The sequence below is a fragment of the Lactuca sativa genome, chromosome 9 (assembly GCF_002870075.4).
Source record: "Lactuca sativa cultivar Salinas chromosome 9, Lsat_Salinas_v11, whole genome shotgun sequence".
Taxonomy (NCBI): Eukaryota; Viridiplantae; Streptophyta; class Magnoliopsida; order Asterales; family Asteraceae; genus Lactuca; species Lactuca sativa.
The window spans coordinates 163,321,823-163,339,870 of NC_056631.2; positions in this window are offsets into that span (position 1 = coordinate 163,321,823).

Below are 18,048 nucleotides of genomic sequence, written 5' to 3' on the forward strand. Positions count from 1 at the left end.
TGGTGCGGTAGCGGCACATCATACACACACATTGTTTTCCGCATTATGAGTTATTTTGGGATTTGTACTCTGACATTATTATGTTTTTATGATTCGGTTTTCAGACACGAGACATGTTTTTATGAAATGATATGATCGGTTGATATTATGTTATAAATATTTTGCAAATCACTTAATCAAAAATGAAATTTTTGGACGTGAAAAATTGGGTCGTTACAATGGACCTCATGAACCGCGTGTGTTGACCGATGTTAGACCAGTCTGTGATAGTGTTTATTTATGACATCTTGGTTTACTCCAAGACGCAGGAGGAGCACGAGGAGCATCTGCGAGAGGTTCTAGAGACTTTGAGGAGGGAGAACTTGTATGCTAAGTTCTCCAAGTGTGAGTTCTGGTTGCACGAGGTGCAGTTCCTTGGGCATCTCGTCAACCAGAACGGGATTTCGGTGGACCCGACCAAAGTGGAGGCTATGATGAGATGGGAGGTTCCGAAGTCTCCATTTGAGATTCGGAGTTTCCTAGGATTGGCTGGCTACTATCGGAGATTCATCCAAGATTTCTTCAAGATAGCCGTACCCCTAACCAGGCTAATTAGGAAGGCCGTGGTCTTTCGTTTGGGGCCTGAGCAGCAGGCTGCGTTCGAGACACTAAGACAGAGATTGTGTGAGGCGCTAATATTAGCCCTGCCAGAGGGCGTGGAGGATTTTTATGTGTACTGTGATGCGTCCATCTCAGGTTTGGGCGTTGTATTGATGCAGAGAGGGCATGTCATCGCCTACGCGTCGAGGCAGCTGAATCCTCACGAGGCGAACTACCCGACACATGATTTGGAGTTGGGGGTTGTTGTATTCGCCCTCAAGATCTGGAGACATTACCTCTATGGGGTTCGCTGTACCATCTACACGGACCATAAGAGTTTAAGGTACCTCATGGATCAGCAGAATCTAAACATCAGGCAGCGTCGGTGGATGGACGTGGTAAACGATTACGATTGCGAGATCCTTTATCACCTGGGGAAGGCCAATGTGGTGGCCAACGCGCTTAGCCGCAAGGTAGCGCCAATCAGGGATATCTGCTTGAGGATGACAGTGATGACTCCGTTGTTGGAGCGGATTCGGGAGGCCCAACAGGAGGCCATGAAGGAGGAACATCGGAAGAGAGAGCGGATCGTGGGGCAGGTTTCCTCCTTCGACTATGACAGTCGAGGATTACTGACACTACACCGTAGGGTGTGGGTGCCACACCACGGGGGTGTGCGCCAGGTTCTGATGGAGGAGGCGCACAAATCACGGTTCTCCATTCATCACGGGGCGACGAAGATGTATAGGGATCTTCGTCTGGACTATTGGTGGCCCTGCATGAAGCGGGATGTGGCATAGTTCATGGAACGGTGCTTGACCTGCAGGAAGGTCAAGGCTGAGCATCAGAGACCTCATGAGAAGATGTAGCCGTTGGATATTCCACTATGGAAATGGGAAGACATCGTGATGGATTTTATCACCAAGCTTCCCAGGACCGCACGGGGAGTAGATTCGATCTAGGTCATCATTGACCGATTGACCAAGTGCGCCCATTTTATTCCGATCCAGGAGAGCATCTCGGCCGAGAAGTTGGCCGACATCTGTATCCGGGAGGTGGTGGCGCGGCACGGTGTGCCAGTTTCTGTGATTTCATACAGGGATGTGCGGTTCACTTCCAGGTTTTGGAAGAAGTTTCATGACGAGCCGGGCACTCATCTACATTTTAGCACCGCCTTTCACCTGCAGACAGTTGGTCAGAGCGAGCGAACCATCCAGACCCTGGAGGATATGCTGTGAGCATGCGTATTAGACTTTGGAGGTAGTTGGGACACCTACCTTCTATTGGCAGAGTTCTCGTACAACAATAGTTATCATGCGAGCATTAATCGTCCACCCTTCGAGATGCTATATGGGAGATAGTGCAGGACCCCGATATGTTGGGGTGAGGTTGGCCGGAGGGTAATGGGGGAGCACTGAGGTAGTGCTCAAGACGACAGAGAAGATTCAGGAGGTCTGGAGAAGGCTTCAGACTGCTCAGAGTCGGCAGAAAAGCTATGCCGATAAGCGCCGATCAGACCTGGAGTTCCAGGTCGGGGATATGGTTCTCCTGAAGGTGTCGCAATGGAAAGGCGTTATCCGATTCAGGAAGTGGGACAAGTTGGGTCCCATGTACATTGGACCGTTCAGGGTTATATCCTGGGTGGGCAAGGTGCCGTATAGGATGGATTTGCCAGCCGAACTCAGTCAGATACACGACACTTTTCATGTTTCTCAGCTGCAAAAGTGTCTGGTGCACGACTTGGAAGTGGTACCCTTGGAGGACATTCAGGTTGATGGCATCCTGATTTATATCGAGTGGCCTGTGGCAATCCTCGACTGGAAGGGCTCGGAATAGACTTGGGAGCCAGTGGACGACATGATGGAGCATTACCCCGAGCTGTTTCAGGAACAAGCAGCAGACTTCGAGGACGAAGTCTAAAATAAGTGGGGGAGATTTGCAGCACTTGGTTCTTGGTACGTATTTCCTTCATTAGCTATTTATATATTTTTTGCATTTTGGCCTCGGACTCGGCGAGTTGAAGGACCAACTCACCGAGTAGAAGCAGGACAGGACGCGGGACTTAAGTGATGAACTCAGTGAGTTGGGTCCCGGACTCGGCGAGTAGGTACTGTTCGGACAAAAAAACCCTAATCCGAGGGTTTGCACCCTATTTAAGCAATGATATGACAACTATATTGTCCCTTATGCTCCCAAAACACTTCTCATTGAAACCCTAGCCGTTTGTGCTTTGTTGAGGCCATTTTTGGTGTTCTTGTGTGGTTGTAAAGCATGGAAGGAAGGAAGGAGCTTGGAACTTGAGTTGGGGCCAGTAGATCCAGGGATTTTACTTCATTTTCAGCAGCTTCAAGGTATAATGCCTCTGTCTTGACTCATCTATGTGTTTATTCATCTTTAACTGAGGATCTCTTTGGATTGCTAAGTCATGTTTCAGAATTGGAAGTGTGAGTGGGTTTTGACTTCAGATCTGGACCTTAAGAGGGGTCTCATGGCATAAAGGTGCCAACTTTTGGGCCATGGGAGCCCCATGCACATTGTAGGACACTTTATGTGGATTTTTGAGCTAAAAACCCCATGCATGTGCATCAAGTTTGGAACTTTATGTAGAAAGTGGAAATTAGGAGGCCAGATCTATGGTTTTGGTGTGTTAGATCTCATTTAAATCGACTGTATGGAATTGGTCAAGACTGGACTCGGCGAGTCCGTTCTTGGACTCAGCAAGTCCAAGGCATAAAGTCCTATATCTGATAAGAGTCTAAAGAACTAGTTGGGTGTTAGAGGGACTGTAGAAGGTCAGAAAGAGTGATCCAACTCATTGGACTTGGTTTTAGACCTGGAGTTCATGGGACTCGATGAGTGCTAGAACATACTTAGCGAGTCCAAGACAATCTCCTTAAGATTGAAGATGAACTCGAGGAGTTTTTCATACAACTCGGCGAGTCGAGGTCAGACTTGTTCTTCGGATGAAGGTGAACTCGACGAGTTGTTCATACAACTCGGCGAGTCGGATGAGTTTCACGTAATGTTCATATAAGAGAGGAACTCATCAAGGCGAAGCCAAACTCGACTAGTCGGGACATGGATAAGGACGAGTAAAGGATGAGGGACTCGGCGAGTTGACAGCCCAACTCGGCGAGTCGGGTCAACTTGAAGTTGACTTTGACTTGGACTTGTTTGGGGGTAAAATAGTCATTTTACCCTAAGAGTAGATATCAGTTCTGACTGAGTGTTTTGTAGGGATTGTAGCCGGAGGATTTCCAGAGCGGCAGCAGGAAGACACTTCCCACTCAGTTTGACAGCAGCTACTTGATGGAGGTGAGTTACCTTCCAGTAGCGTTGGGTCTACGGCCACAATGTCGGCCCACCAATAGGAGTTATATGTTAGATGATTGTCTTTGTGATATCATCTAGGTTTGCTACTACCTGATATGTTATATTCTGGCATGATATGTTATATGTGATAGTAGTAGAGTTCGGTTGTTAGGACCGAAGGGTAGGTCAAACACCCCAGATATGTCTGACAGTATGTGATGATATGTTTATATCCTGGCATGATATGTTATATGTGATAGTGGTAGTAGGAGGGGAATAGTCCCCAAGTTCGGTTGTTAGGACCGAAGGGTAGTTTGAACACCCTACATATGTCTGATAGTATGTGTATGTTATGATATATGTGATAGTAGCAGTAGGGGTGGAATAGTCCCCGAGGGTCGGTTGTTAGGACCGGCGGGTAGGTCAGCACCCCAGAATGGCTTGACACGGGTAGGTCAGCACCCCAGAATGGATTGACACGGGTAGGATGGCACCCCAGAATGGCCGCACGGGTAGGTCGGCACCCCAGAATGGTCGTACCGGGTAGGTCGGGCACCCCAGAGTTTCCCGGCAGTATGTATGTTACGCGATTGTATGGTATGTGGTACGATGGGGGAACTCACTAAGCTTCGTGCTTACAGTTTACAGTTTTGGTTTCAAGTACATCTTCAGCAAAGTGGAAGGAGCTGCCACGGTAGCGGCACATCATACACACACATGTTGGATTTATTTTGTGAGTGGTTTTCACACATGAGTTGTGGATTTATGAAAAGTTATTATTGGTTTCCGTTTTCTTATAAATGTTTCTATAAATCAATTAACTAAAAATGAAATTTTTGGACTTGAAAATTGGGTCGTTACAGCGTTAGTAATTGATTTCATTTTGTTCATGTTAGTCGTTATCATCGTTTCGATAATGACCAAGAAGATGATTGATATTTCGACCCTAGTGGTCATATCAAATCGAGTCCGGATAAGATAAGTATGTTATGTGGTTCAGAGAACCAAGTTCGATATAGCATCCAACTTAAGCCAAAAGATTGAAGTAAAAGATAATCGAGGTGATCAATAAAAGTGACGCAATCTCCGTTAAAGTAAGAAGCTTGTAGCTAGAAGTGCTACATGCTAGAATGTGATTCTATCACATTAGAACTTGAAGGAGGGTATCTTCTGTTCTGTAATTTGGCTCTAAAAGACCCGAGTCTAAGCATTACATCATACGATGAGAGGTCATTTGAACATGGTCCATTTGTCTGTTATGATAATTGAAGTAAGTAACTTATCTTAAGTTAAGTTTGTTAAAGAAGGAGCAGGACTCTCCAATAAATATCGAGTTTGTAACTAGAAGGTTACGATTGAAAGACAACATAGTACGAAGAGCGAGCACAAGATTGAGCACCTGCAGCAGTCAAGAAGTCCAAGAGTTAGATACTCATTTGAAAGGACATAAGAGTTACGGTTATTACTTAGGATGAAAACATAACATATGTAGTCATTATACAAGCCTTGTTTGGTTGATGATTCTGGGATGTAATCACTTTAAGGGGGAGATAACTATACCGCCTATAGATTCTGGCTAGTCAATTTAGAGATAATAAGCGTTAAAAATGACTTTTTGATAGAAGATGATTTCTAGAAAAGATTCTTAACCAAAGTTATAGTATATGTCACAAGGATTCTTTACATATAAAGAACACTGAAATCCGACTTATAGCTAAGAAGTTGTGACCCGTCGAAGTTTCGCGATTAAAACGGCATGGCTTAGCTTATAATAAAAAGTAAATTTTTGACGAAATACTTTTTAGCCTTAGCAATCTAAACGAAAGTCGTAATAGACATTAAACCGAGAGCGTACATATAGAGAACGTCCAAATCTGACTTCGTTAGAGGAAATTATGATTTTTCTAAGATTTAGCGTAACAGTGCACAACTCGAAAAGCAAATTTTAGATCGATTGATTATTAGCCAACATAATCTAAATGTGTAACAGCCCAAAATCTCAAGTATTGCTAAATTGCATTTTGGGGTGTTTTAAAGGGGAGACTCGGCGAGTTGGAGCCAGACTCGCCGAGTAGGGTCGCAGATTTGGTCGCGGGTTCGCGACTGGACTCGACGAGTCCAGGTATGGACTCGGCGAGTCGACGCTGTTCAGCAGAAACCCTAGCCGTTTCGTATTGGGTCGTATTTAAGGGTTGTTATGTCTTCATTTCACGTCTTTTGGCCGGTTGTGGAGAACCCTAGACGACTGTGGCATCTGGAGCAAAACTTGAAGGCCATTATTGACTTTGAAGGAATTGTGGTGCAAGAAGAGGAAGGGTTTTGGCCAAAGGAAGAGCAAGGGGGTCGAGTTCTGAGGTTTGGGGACACAGAGAGTATATTTTCAGGTAAGGTTTCGGATCATTCCTGTTATTTGGATGTGTACACGATTTTAGGGTTTATGAAACCCATTTGGTGATTTGATGGATGATTATGTTGTTATACAAAAGTTTATACCTTAGTAGTAGGATGATTAGAGGTCCAGAAGTCCCATGAGTGTGTATTTCGGGAAAATATGTATCTCAGGAAGCAGTTCGATCGACTGCATGGCATGGACTCGCCGAGTCGGATGATCAGACTCGGCGAGTAGCTTGAAGATTCACTGGGACTCGCCGAGTTGTTCTTCAGACTCGGCGAGTGGAGTCGGGGTGGCCCCGCGATTCTTCCAGGAGTGACTCGTCGAGTCAAAGAGGATACTCGACGAGTAGAAGGGGAATCTCAGAGGATTGAAGGACGACCAGACTCGCCGAGTCGCCAGGGAACTCGCCGAGTCCAGTCGAGCTGACATTGGACTGTTGACCAGAGTTGACTGGTGTGATTTCTTAGGGTCAGTTAACGTGGAAGATAGAAGTATTAAATAAGGGATATATGATGTTACAGGGAGCTTGTAGCTCGGAGGATCAAGTGCAAGGGATTTTAGGAGTTGCTATCTTCTAGCGTCCGCGAGGTGAGTCTTCTCACTATACCTCACCCGGAAGGGTTTGATTGTGTGACCGGAAGGTCAAGTATGTTGTGTGTTATGCTTATATGCTATGAATGGAAAGTTAGTTGCTACGCGTGATATACATGTTTATATATGGGCCGGAAGGCAAGGTATTATGTGACAGAAAGGTCAGGTATGAGATGTGATATATGTGCTTTATGTGTTAGAGTATTTGTATTATGTGTTATATATGTGTATGGGCCGGAAGGCAATTATCTTGTGGACCAAAAGGTCCAGGCCGGAAGGCGATGTTATGTGGATCGAAAGATCCGGGCCGGAAGGCAATATTATGTGGACTGAAAGGTCCGGGCCGGAGGGCGTATGTGCGTAAGGTATATTGGGGAACTCACTAAGCTTCGTGCTTACGTTGTTTATGTTACATTGTTTCAGGTTCTTACAGTAACGCGGGATGGCAACGGTTCGATTGTACACACCGAAGAAAGAGTTGTGTTTTGGAGGATCCTGGTCTTCTATTATAACGAAAATGAAACCATGTTTTGTAATTCGAATGTGAATACGATTTTAAACAAGTGTCCTTAATATTAAATTGATTATTTAAATAAAAATTTTGTTTTTGGAAATCTTGGTGTTACAAATTGGTATCAGAGCCTTGGTTTGAGGGATTCGGACGCGCCTACGGGTAAATCTGGACTCAAACTGAGGAAGTAAGAAAAAGTTTTCCAAATAAATGGTTTTCTAAAAGTGAATAAGAGTTCAAAGAGAAAGCAAGAAAGAGCAGTGTGTACAATCAGCCAGAGCCAAACGGTGATTTCCCAAAATACCCTTACTTTTGTATTATGAAATATCTATTATGCATTTTATGAGGTATTATTGCATGCTAGAGACAGGCTAGGTATTTCACATCTTAGGACTAGAGTGGCCTGATTTGTGATGCCTTAGTCTAGGGTTTGCTGTTATGTGTGCGTTATGCTTTTGTGTGTATGTGATGAGTGGGAGTATCTAGTTAGAACGCACAAGGGGTAAAGCTACGGGGTACAGAGGTACTTCCGAGGATGAGCCGAGAAGGTGGAGCTACCACAGATGGGGAGTCCTATGTATGCTTCAATGCTCGAATGCTGCTTGCTTTGTGCTTTGTGGAGTTATCGATGATGGGAGTCAGCTACTAAGTGAGTATGACGATACTCAGGAGGTAGAGGGCTGGCATCATTGGGAACTCTTCAGCAGCTGATAGCAAAGAAGTGGGAGGACAGCGGAAGGGACTAAGGAGTAAACCTAGCCAAATGAGTGCGCTGGTAGAGTAGAGGATTTCGCTGGAAAGCGAGCACGCACGATGAGATGGGTGAAAGAGCAGGTTTATCAGCTACTTAGGAACTCTGGGATGGTCCGTGTGGAAAGTATGGGTAGATGTGGCAGGTAGTATGGGCCCGTACTACTGAAAGCAGAGGACCCATACTTGATACAGGGGGCATTCTGAAGGTCCTAAGGAACAGATTGAGGATTGATGTTATGGTTCGAATACCATACATCGGAGTGGATACAGAGTGATGTTATGGTCAGGGCACCATACATCGGAACAGTTTGAGATAGATGTTGTGGTTCGAGTGATATACATTGGAGCAGATTGAGGAGTGGTGCTATGGTTCAGGTACCATACACCGAAGCATGTTGAGGAGGGATGTCATGGGATGAGTACCATGGTTCGTAGTGGATGATGCTTGTGGCTATCCTGTTATCCGGTTATCGATCGGACGAGCACGAGCGAGCGGGATGCGAGGATTCGCGAGATCCGGCGTGATGAGGTTGCTGCATTGTTGCGGGCTGAGTCGCCAGAATTGTTTGGGTCGATCAGGACCACTATGATTGAAGTAGTTTGATGAGCGATATGCGGCTCTCGCAGAGACGGCTGCCGCGGCGGTTACAGCGGCTGTAACGACGGCAAAGAAAGGGGCTAGTCGGGGTTTTCAGTATCGGGACTTCTATTATGCGAAGCCTCCCACATTCGATGGAGTTCAGGACTCGATTGTTGCTATGAGGTGGTTATCAGACATGGAGGGGTGTTTCTCCACGAGTTTATGCCCTGCTGATCAGAGGGTGGGGTGTGCTCTGAACCTGTTGAGGCTCGGGGCGAAGGATTGGTGGAGGTTGACCACGAGGTCATTTTCCGATGCGCAGAGGGCTGCGGTTTCATGGGATCAATTCAGAGGGATGTTTAGTACTCGCTATGTTCCGCGGGATGAAAAGGAGAAAATGGCTCGGAAGTTCTTTAAGCTGAAGCAAGATTTGGAGTCGGTGACTGAGAGCACCGGGATATTTATTGAGAGGGCGATGTTTTGCCCTGAGTTCGCTTCGGAGCAGGCTCAGACGTCCCGATATCCGAGTACGCTCAAGGGGGGGTATCAGACAGTTCGTGTCTGCGCAGAGGCGCGAGACCGTGTTGGTATCGCAGGAGGCCGCCATGTGGCGTGAGTTAGAGGTTGAGTTGCAGTTGCGTGAGCTGAGACAGGCCCCGATACAGTCGCAGTCGGCGCCGAAACGGTTCAGGACCGTAGACGTTGGAATGGGGGATCGGAGCGGCCACACTTGTGGGAAGTGTGGGAGGAGTCACACCGGAGTTGCTGGTCCGGTGGTGCATGCCGCAAGTGCGGAAAAGAGGGGCACTATGCGCGGGATTGTCGGCAGTCAGTGCCGATTCGGGATTTGAGGATTTGTCATCAGTGTCGGCAGGTTGGACATTGGAGGGTCAACTGTCCACAGTTTTTTTGCAGGATCGGTGCAGGCTCTAGCACCGGCCACCTTGAGGAGTTCAGGAGGAGGACAGGATGGAGTAGAGCCCAAGGGCTCAGGGTTGTGCTTATCGGCTTGCGGCAGAGGGAGACGGAGCAGTGCCGGAGGCAGCTGCGGGTATGATGCTGTCTTGATGTCTTGATTAGCTTGCGTTGTTTGTGGCGTATTGTTTGTGCTGGTAGTGTGGATTTCGATGCAGTAGTCGTTGTTTCGCGGGATTGGCATGGTTATGGATTGGTGCTTCAGGTTTTCGCTTGGCATTTGTTGTTCCCTGATGGTTTAGTATGATTATAGTTTGGTGTTTTGGTGCCGGTAGCCTTGTGTGGTTTTCGATGCGATATCCATCCTTTGGCAGGTTGTGGGTTTGGTTATGGGATATTGCTTGGGAATTCCGTTGGTCATCGTTCGTGAGGGTTGATAGTGGAGATGCGGCACTGGGTTGAATGACGGGTAGCATCTGCAGTTGTGAAGTGGATAATTGAAAGATCGGATTCTTTTGGGTGGATTAATTAGGGAGGAGACGTGTTTTGCTGAGGGTTGCTTATGCTTGTGGGAAGCAGTCAGTGGGTAAATGTTCTTTTGTGCAGGATTGTTCTGAAAGGTCGTTAATGACGATCGGTGGCAGTTAGTCAGTGCTTTAGTGGGGGAGAATTGTAAAATTCTCCGGGAGATCGATGAGTATGTAAGGGTGTTTAGCTGTTGGGATTCAGCAGTGTTTGTCAGCACAAAGTACAGGCCGACGAGAACGAGTGTTGGGTATGCGGGGCGAGATACAGACCTAGGGCATTTGATTGTGGAGGCCTGAGAGGAGGTCGGGATCAAGTTTGAGTAAGTAATCGGAATTTTGCGATCAGAATATTGGCACGTTTGAGGTACGTGATGGGTTGTACTGCATTAATCTCACGGGATTATGTTGTGCATGTTTCTAGAGCTGGAACCGGAAGGTTCCCAGAGTTAGAACCTGAGGGTTCGCAGAGTTTGGGTGTACGGACCCATAGAGATATAGCCTCGAGTGGCTAGTATGTGTTATGAGAGTCGGTCCAGTCATGCTGGAGACTCTGTTGGTATTGCTGGATCAGTTTGAGATTGCGGATCGTGTATGTTGCAGTGTGATTGCATTGGAAGGTCTGGCCCCGGGATATTGATCTTGTTTAGCGGAGGCAGTGATTTCGACGAGTGGAGAGAGTGCATGGGATTGAGAGCCCTGCAATGAGAACCAGGGTATGTGAATAGCGGTTACGCAAAAAGGGTGGTGTCGCTTGGGACAAGCACCGTGGCACCGGTTGGAGTGGCATTATGTTCAAGAGAGTTCCGTGGAAAAGGAAAAGAGGAGGGTATGTAACTCCGAAGGGGGTGCAAGTTCACGAAAGTGAAAGCTGCAGAGCAGAGTTATAGTTAGAGTATTTCGAGTATGGTTTTGAGCATCGTGTTCGCGGCAGTGGAGTAGGAACCCATCCGGTTGGGATGTCTGTTGAGGCTCAGAAGGGATGCATGGAGAGAGAAAATTTTAAATTCTCAGTGTGAATCTGATCAGAGTGTAGGGTGGATGTAGTGGTTCATCTTGGGAGATGTTCGAGGATATCATCAGTGTATCGGGTCTTTCCACCTGCGGGTGTTGGGACTAGTTCAGTATGTGTATGTGATGGTAAGAGGGAACTTGTGAGAGTTGATCTGAGAGGGAGAACAGATCTCTCAGTCGGTCCGGAATGGGCAAAGTGGGCTTTGGATCGGGGATCCGGTGGTTCAGGGTTTCCTAACCCTTATGGGCCGAGTGATCGTTGAGATTTGGAGCAGGGTGCATCGTGGGTAATTTCCGATTACAGAGAGTGATGAGCAGTTCAGAGTTCGTATTTTAGTTGACAAAGCAGACTCAGCAGGTTAAAGAGAGTTAGTGATTGTCTAGAGTTAACAGGAAGGTTATGCAGGCAGACGCCGTTACGAGCATGTGATTCAGGTCAGCGACTTCGTATTTCTGACGGGGTGCTTCGATTTAGGAAGAGGGATAAATGGGGGGCCCCGGTACGTTGGGTCTTTTCGTGAAGGTGCGAAGGTAGGAAGGGTGGCTTATCATTTGGAGCTGTCAACGGAATTGGGACGGATCCATGACACTGGTATGTGTCGCAGTTGAAGAGGTGTATAGCGGATGGGTCAGCAGTGGTTCTGCTAGAGGACGATTAGGTGGATGCGAGCCTGTGTTACGTCGAGAGGCCAGTGGCCGTCGGAGATCGGAAGATCAAGGTTCTGAGGAACAGGGAGGTACCTCTGGTATTGGTTCAGTAGAGACCTCGGAAGATATCGGAAGTGTTTAGGGAAGCCGAAGCGTGTGATGCGGGAGCAGCATCCAGAACTATTTTCAGAGTGAGACTTCGAGGGCGAAGTCTAATTCTAGTTGGGGAGAATTGTAACAGCCCAAAATCTCAAGTATTGCTAAATTGCATTTTGGGGTGTTTTAAAGGGGAGACTCGGCGAGTTGGAGCCAGACTCGCCGAGTAGGGTCGCAGATTTGGTCGCGGGTTCGCGACTGGACTCGACGAGTCCAGGTATGGACTCGGCGAGTCGACGCTGTTCAGCAGAAACCCTAGCCGTTTCGTATTGGGTCGTATTTAAGGGTTGTTATGTCTTCATTTCACGTCTTTTGGCCGGTTGTGGAGAACCCTAGACGACTGTGGCATCTGGAGCAAAACTTGAAGGCCATTATTGACTTTGAAGGAATTGTGGTGCAAGAAGAGGAAGGGTTTTGGCCAAAGGAAGAGCAAGGGGGTCGAGTTCTGAGGTTTGGGGACACAGAGAGTATATTTTCAGGTAAGGTTTCGGATCATTCCTGTTATTTGGATGTGTACACGATTTTAGGGTTTATGAAACCCATTTGGTGATTTGATGGATGATTATGTTGTTATACAAAAGTTTATACCTTAGTAGTAGGATGATTAGAGGTCCAGAAGTCCCATGAGTGTGTATTTCGGGAAAATATGTATCTCAGGAAGCAGTTCGATCGACTGCATGGCATGGACTCGCCGAGTCGGATGATCAGACTCGGCGAGTAGCTTGAAGATTCACTGGGACTCGCCGAGTTGTTCTTCAGACTCGGCGAGTGGAGTCGGGGTGGCCCCGCGATTCTTCCAGGAGTGACTCGTCGAGTCAAAGAGGATACTCGACGAGTAGAAGGGGAATCTCAGAGGATTGAAGGACGACCAGACTCGCCGAGTCGCCAGGGAACTCGCCGAGTCCAGTCGAGCTGACATTGGACTGTTGACCAGAGTTGACTGGTGTGATTTCTTAGGGTCAGTTAACGTGGAAGATAGAAGTATTAAATAAGGGATATATGATGTTACAGGGAGCTTGTAGCTCGGAGGATCAAGTGCAAGGGATTTTAGGAGTTGCTATCTTCTAGCGTCCGCGAGGTGAGTCTTCTCACTATACCTCACCCGGAAGGGTTTGATTGTGTGACCGGAAGGTCAAGTATGTTGTGTGTTATTCTTATATGCTATGAATGGAAAGTTAGTTGCTACGCGTGATATACATGTTTATATATGGGCCGGAAGGCAAGGTATTATGTGACAGAAAGGTCAGGTATGAGATGTGATATATGTGCTTTATGTGTTAGAGTATTTGTATTATGTGTTATATATGTGTATGGGCCGGAAGGCAATTATCTTGTGGACCAAAAGGTCCGGGCCGGAAGGCGATGTTATGTGGATCGAAAGATCCGGGCCGGAAGGCAATATTATGTGGACTGAAAGGTCCGGGCCGGAGGGCGTATGTGCGTAAGGTATATTGGGGAACTCACTAAGCTTCGTGCTTACGTTGTTTATGTTACATTGTTTCAGGTTCTTACAGTAACGCGGGATGGCAACGGTTCGATTGTACACACCGAAGAAAGAGTTGTGTTTTGGAGGATCCTGGTCTTCTATTATAACGAAAATGAAACCATGTTTTGTAATTCGAATGTGAATACGATTTTAAACAAGTGTCCTTAATATTAAATTGATTATTTAAATAAAAATTTTGTTTTTGGAAATCTTGGTGTTACAAAATGAGAATTGAAGATCTCGTTAATAGGAGCTCATCGATATAAAGACAGCTGAAAACGGACGTCGGGCGACAAAGTTATGAATTTTTAACGGACTTTAACTGTCTAAGCCTGTTAAAATACAACTTTTAAAAAATCAAAATTAACCGACGGAGTATTAATGAAAGTTGTATATCTCGTCGATAACTACGTGTGGATATAGAGAACGTAAGAAACAAAGCTTGTATGAAAAAGTTATGGATTTTACAAGATAATTAATTTTCGGATTAACCAGAAGGCGACACGTGTCACGATCTGGCACCACAACTTCTTCCCCAAGGCTTGCGATCAAATGGCGACACATGGCCTTAGTACGCCCATCGTAACTCATGTACGCCTACCAAACTGGAGTACACCCCACGTGAATTTTTAGTACGCCTCGCGTACTGGGCGCTGACAGCCTATAAATAGAACTCGATTTTTACTCTTTTCCTCACACAATTTCATTATGTTCTCTCACACCCCCCCCCCCCCAAGCCTGCAATTCCTTTCTCTAGCACTTCCTAGGTGTTAGTAACGAAGATATGGAGCTCCATAACTGAAAGGTTTTGAGCATTCTAACACTCCTAAGGTGTACATGCAACCCTAGAAACCTTGGATCTATGTTTTACTAAGATACATGCAAATTTGATTTCCAAGGTTCTTAACCTAACTAGCATAGCATGCGGAACTTTGAAACATAAAAGCTAGTAGTAGAACATACCTTTCTTGTTGCTTGGATTCCTTGAGAACCTTGTCAGCCTATCACCTCAAGTGTGATGCCTCAAATGTTTTTGACACAACACCACAACACTTGGAATAACCTTGAGAGAAGTTCACTAACACTCAAAATCGGCTAGCCCTCTAGTTCTTTCTTAGTAGTCCTGATTTTGCTAGGCATGGGGTCCTTTTATAGTTGTGTCACAAGTAGGGTTACAACATCTAAACCCTAATTAACATGGCTTTCCATATTCCATGATCCATGGGTTTGTAACCTCCATGGACTATCCATGTAGCACCTTATGAGTTTTAACCCAATTCATATAAACCATGGATCATTATCCCACTATACAAGAATAGATGATTTACACCCCCATATATTTAATTAGTCTCCTTTTTATCACTTAATTAATTCCAAATTAATTATTGATCAATACTAATTAAATAATATTATTAATATATTATAACTTATAATATATTAATAATCCTTAAGTGTCCTCTCTCTCATTTAGTCTATCCAAGTGTTGGAATGTCATGCAACCCAAATGGACCATGCTAACCGGGTCAAGTACATTCCAAATAGTTATGAACTTAGACACCTAATCCAAAAGTCTCCCACTTGGATAAGTCTAATAACTATAACTGCAAGAATGGCTTCCGGAACCGATCAGTAGTCGTAGCTCTTTCAAAGTCTCGTGGAACTGAGATGATGATGATACAACATTTTAAGATAAGTGATCATATAATCCTCTATTCTAGATATCAGCCGGACAAATATATGGAACAATGTCTTACTTATTGTCCAATAGTTTGTTTCCCGAATTTTGATTTGTTTGACATAAAACTTAATTGAACACATCAATTTATTTCTGACCGGGCCCGATACATAGGTCAACACAAAATCATTGAGGGGCCCAGATATCGCTTCTAATCCAAGAAGGAACAGATAAACTTCGACTCATATGTTTGTTCTACTACTTGTTGAATTATACACAAAGGCACGTTTTATAACATCGAGTAACCAATGTGTTTCCGTACAATCAGTGTATAACCAACTGATAGTCAACAACTCATATCTCTAGGTTTGAAGACTTATATGATATTACTATCTCACAATCACTCGAGATAAATTCCATGAAGTGATACAAGTGTGGGTTGAATCCAATACTCAAATTTTATGAGCACTAAAGAGTGTTGTTTCAACTCTTGTTATGTCCAATACCTTAGACATCTACAAGCCAACTCATGACAGTCTTGATTCATATCTACTTCCAACATATGACTGACTATGGAGAATTTAAATAATATGATATACCACAACATAATTATTCTGGAAGTCAAAACGTGCAAAATGAAATGATAGTAAACGATTGATAGAAGATAGCAACACTTATACTTATAAATAAACAACATATTTTATTTATCATCAAATGTCAATTACACTTTACAAATTTCAAAGCTATCTAACTTCTAAAACTAATATCATCCTTTAGCCCTAAACGCCTTTCATGCTGAAGATGCTTAACCCTACCCAATCCCTTCGTGAGGGGATCTGCTGGGTTCTCATCTGATGATACCCTATTTTCCACGAGGAGTCATTCTTCTATTCGATGTCTGATGAAATGGTATTTTATGTCGATGTGTCTGGATCTTCCGTGATCCCTTGGTTCCTTGGCTAAGGCAACTGCACTTTGACTATCACAGAAAATCTCCATAGGATCCTTTATAGCTGGTACAACTCCAAGGTCTCCAATCAAGTTCTTTAGCCATATAACCTCCTTTGCTGCCTCGCTTACTGCTATATACTTTGATTCGCAAGTTGAATCATCCACTGACTCTTGCTTGGTACTTTTCCAAGTAATTGCTCCTCCATTTAAGGTAACGACCCAGCTTGACTGAGAGAAAATATTATCCCTATCAGTCTAGAATCTAGCATCACTATACCCTACTACTCTCAAGTCATCACTCCCACCGAGGGTAAGGACCCAGTCCTTAGTCCTCCGCAGGTACTTGAGAATGTTCTTTACCGCACTCCAGTGAGCCTTGTCAGGGTTCCCCTGATATCTGATTACCATGCTCAACGCAAAGGCCACATTAGGACGAGTACAAGTCATAGCATACATGATCGATCCTACATCGGAAGCATATGGTACTCGACTTATCTCTGCTATCTCAGCCTCTATACTCGAGCTCTGAGTCTTACTCAATCTGGGGTTACTCAGGATAGGTAATTCTCCTTTCTTGGAATTCTGCATGTTGAACCAATTCAGCACCTTATCCAAGTAGGTACTATGACTAAGTACAATTAGTCTCTTACTCCTGTCTCTCAAAATCCATATTCCTAGGATATAGGCAGCTTCTCCAAGGTCCTTCATAGCGAAACACTTCCCAAGCTAGGACTTAACATCCTGCAAAGTTGGAATGTCATTTCCCATGAGTAGTATGTCATCCATATATAGTACAAAAAAGCTAACTATACTCCCACTAGCCTTGACATATACACAAGATTCATTTTCGCTCCTCGAAAATCCAAACTCTTTGACTTTCTCATCAAAACAACGATTCCATCTGTGAGGTGCTTGTTTCAATCCATAGATGGATTTCTCCAGATTACACACTCTATTATGGTAATCTGCGATGACAAAACCCTCAGGCTGACTCATGTAAACATCCTCATCCAACTTTCCATTAAGGAAAGTGGTTTTGACATCCATTTGCCATATTTCATAGTCATGAAATGCAGCAATGGCTAGCATAACCCTAATAAACTTAATCTTCGCTACTGTTGAAAAGGTCTCATCATAATCAACTCCCAGAGTTTGAGAAAAGCCCTTTGCAACCAATCATGCCTTATAAGTGTGTACATTACCATCCATGTCGGTCTTCTTCTTGAACATCCATTTGCACCCGACTGTCTTACGACCTTGTACATTGTCAACCAAGTTCCAAACTTGATTGTCATACATGGATTGTATCTCGCTATCCATAGCCTCTTCCATTTAGCATCCTCAAGGCCTGCCATGGCTTATGTGTAGCTGTTAGGTTCATCCAGACTTACTAGTGTGTTATCACTGATAAGTGTATCACCTTCCGCAGTAATATGGAAACCATAGTAATGCTCAGGTGCATTCTTAACTCTCATGTTACGCCTTAGAGGTACGAACTCGTCAGTCGGATCAACAAGAGTTTCCTCCTCAGGTTGATTGCTAGGGTTTGAGGTTCCTTCACTACTTGACTCCTGAATTTCTTCAAGGTCAAATTGCCTTCCACTGTTTCCTTGGCTTAGGAACTCTCTCTCGCGAAATACTCCTCTCCTTGCTACAAAGACCACATTATCGTTGGGTTTGTAGAAGAGGTAACCAAAGGATTTATGTGGGTAGCCAATGAAAATTCACCTATCACTTCGAGGTTTGAGCTTATCGTGAGTCTCACGCCTCACGAAATCCTCGCAACCCCAAATCTTTATGTGATCTAGATTGGGAACTTTTCCATTCGACATCTCGTGAGGTGTTTTTGCAACCTTCTTCGTAGGGACTAGATTAAGAATATGGGCAGAAGTCTCTAAGGCATACCCCCAAAATGAGATTGGTAGCGAAGCTCGACTCATCATGGAACGAACCATGTC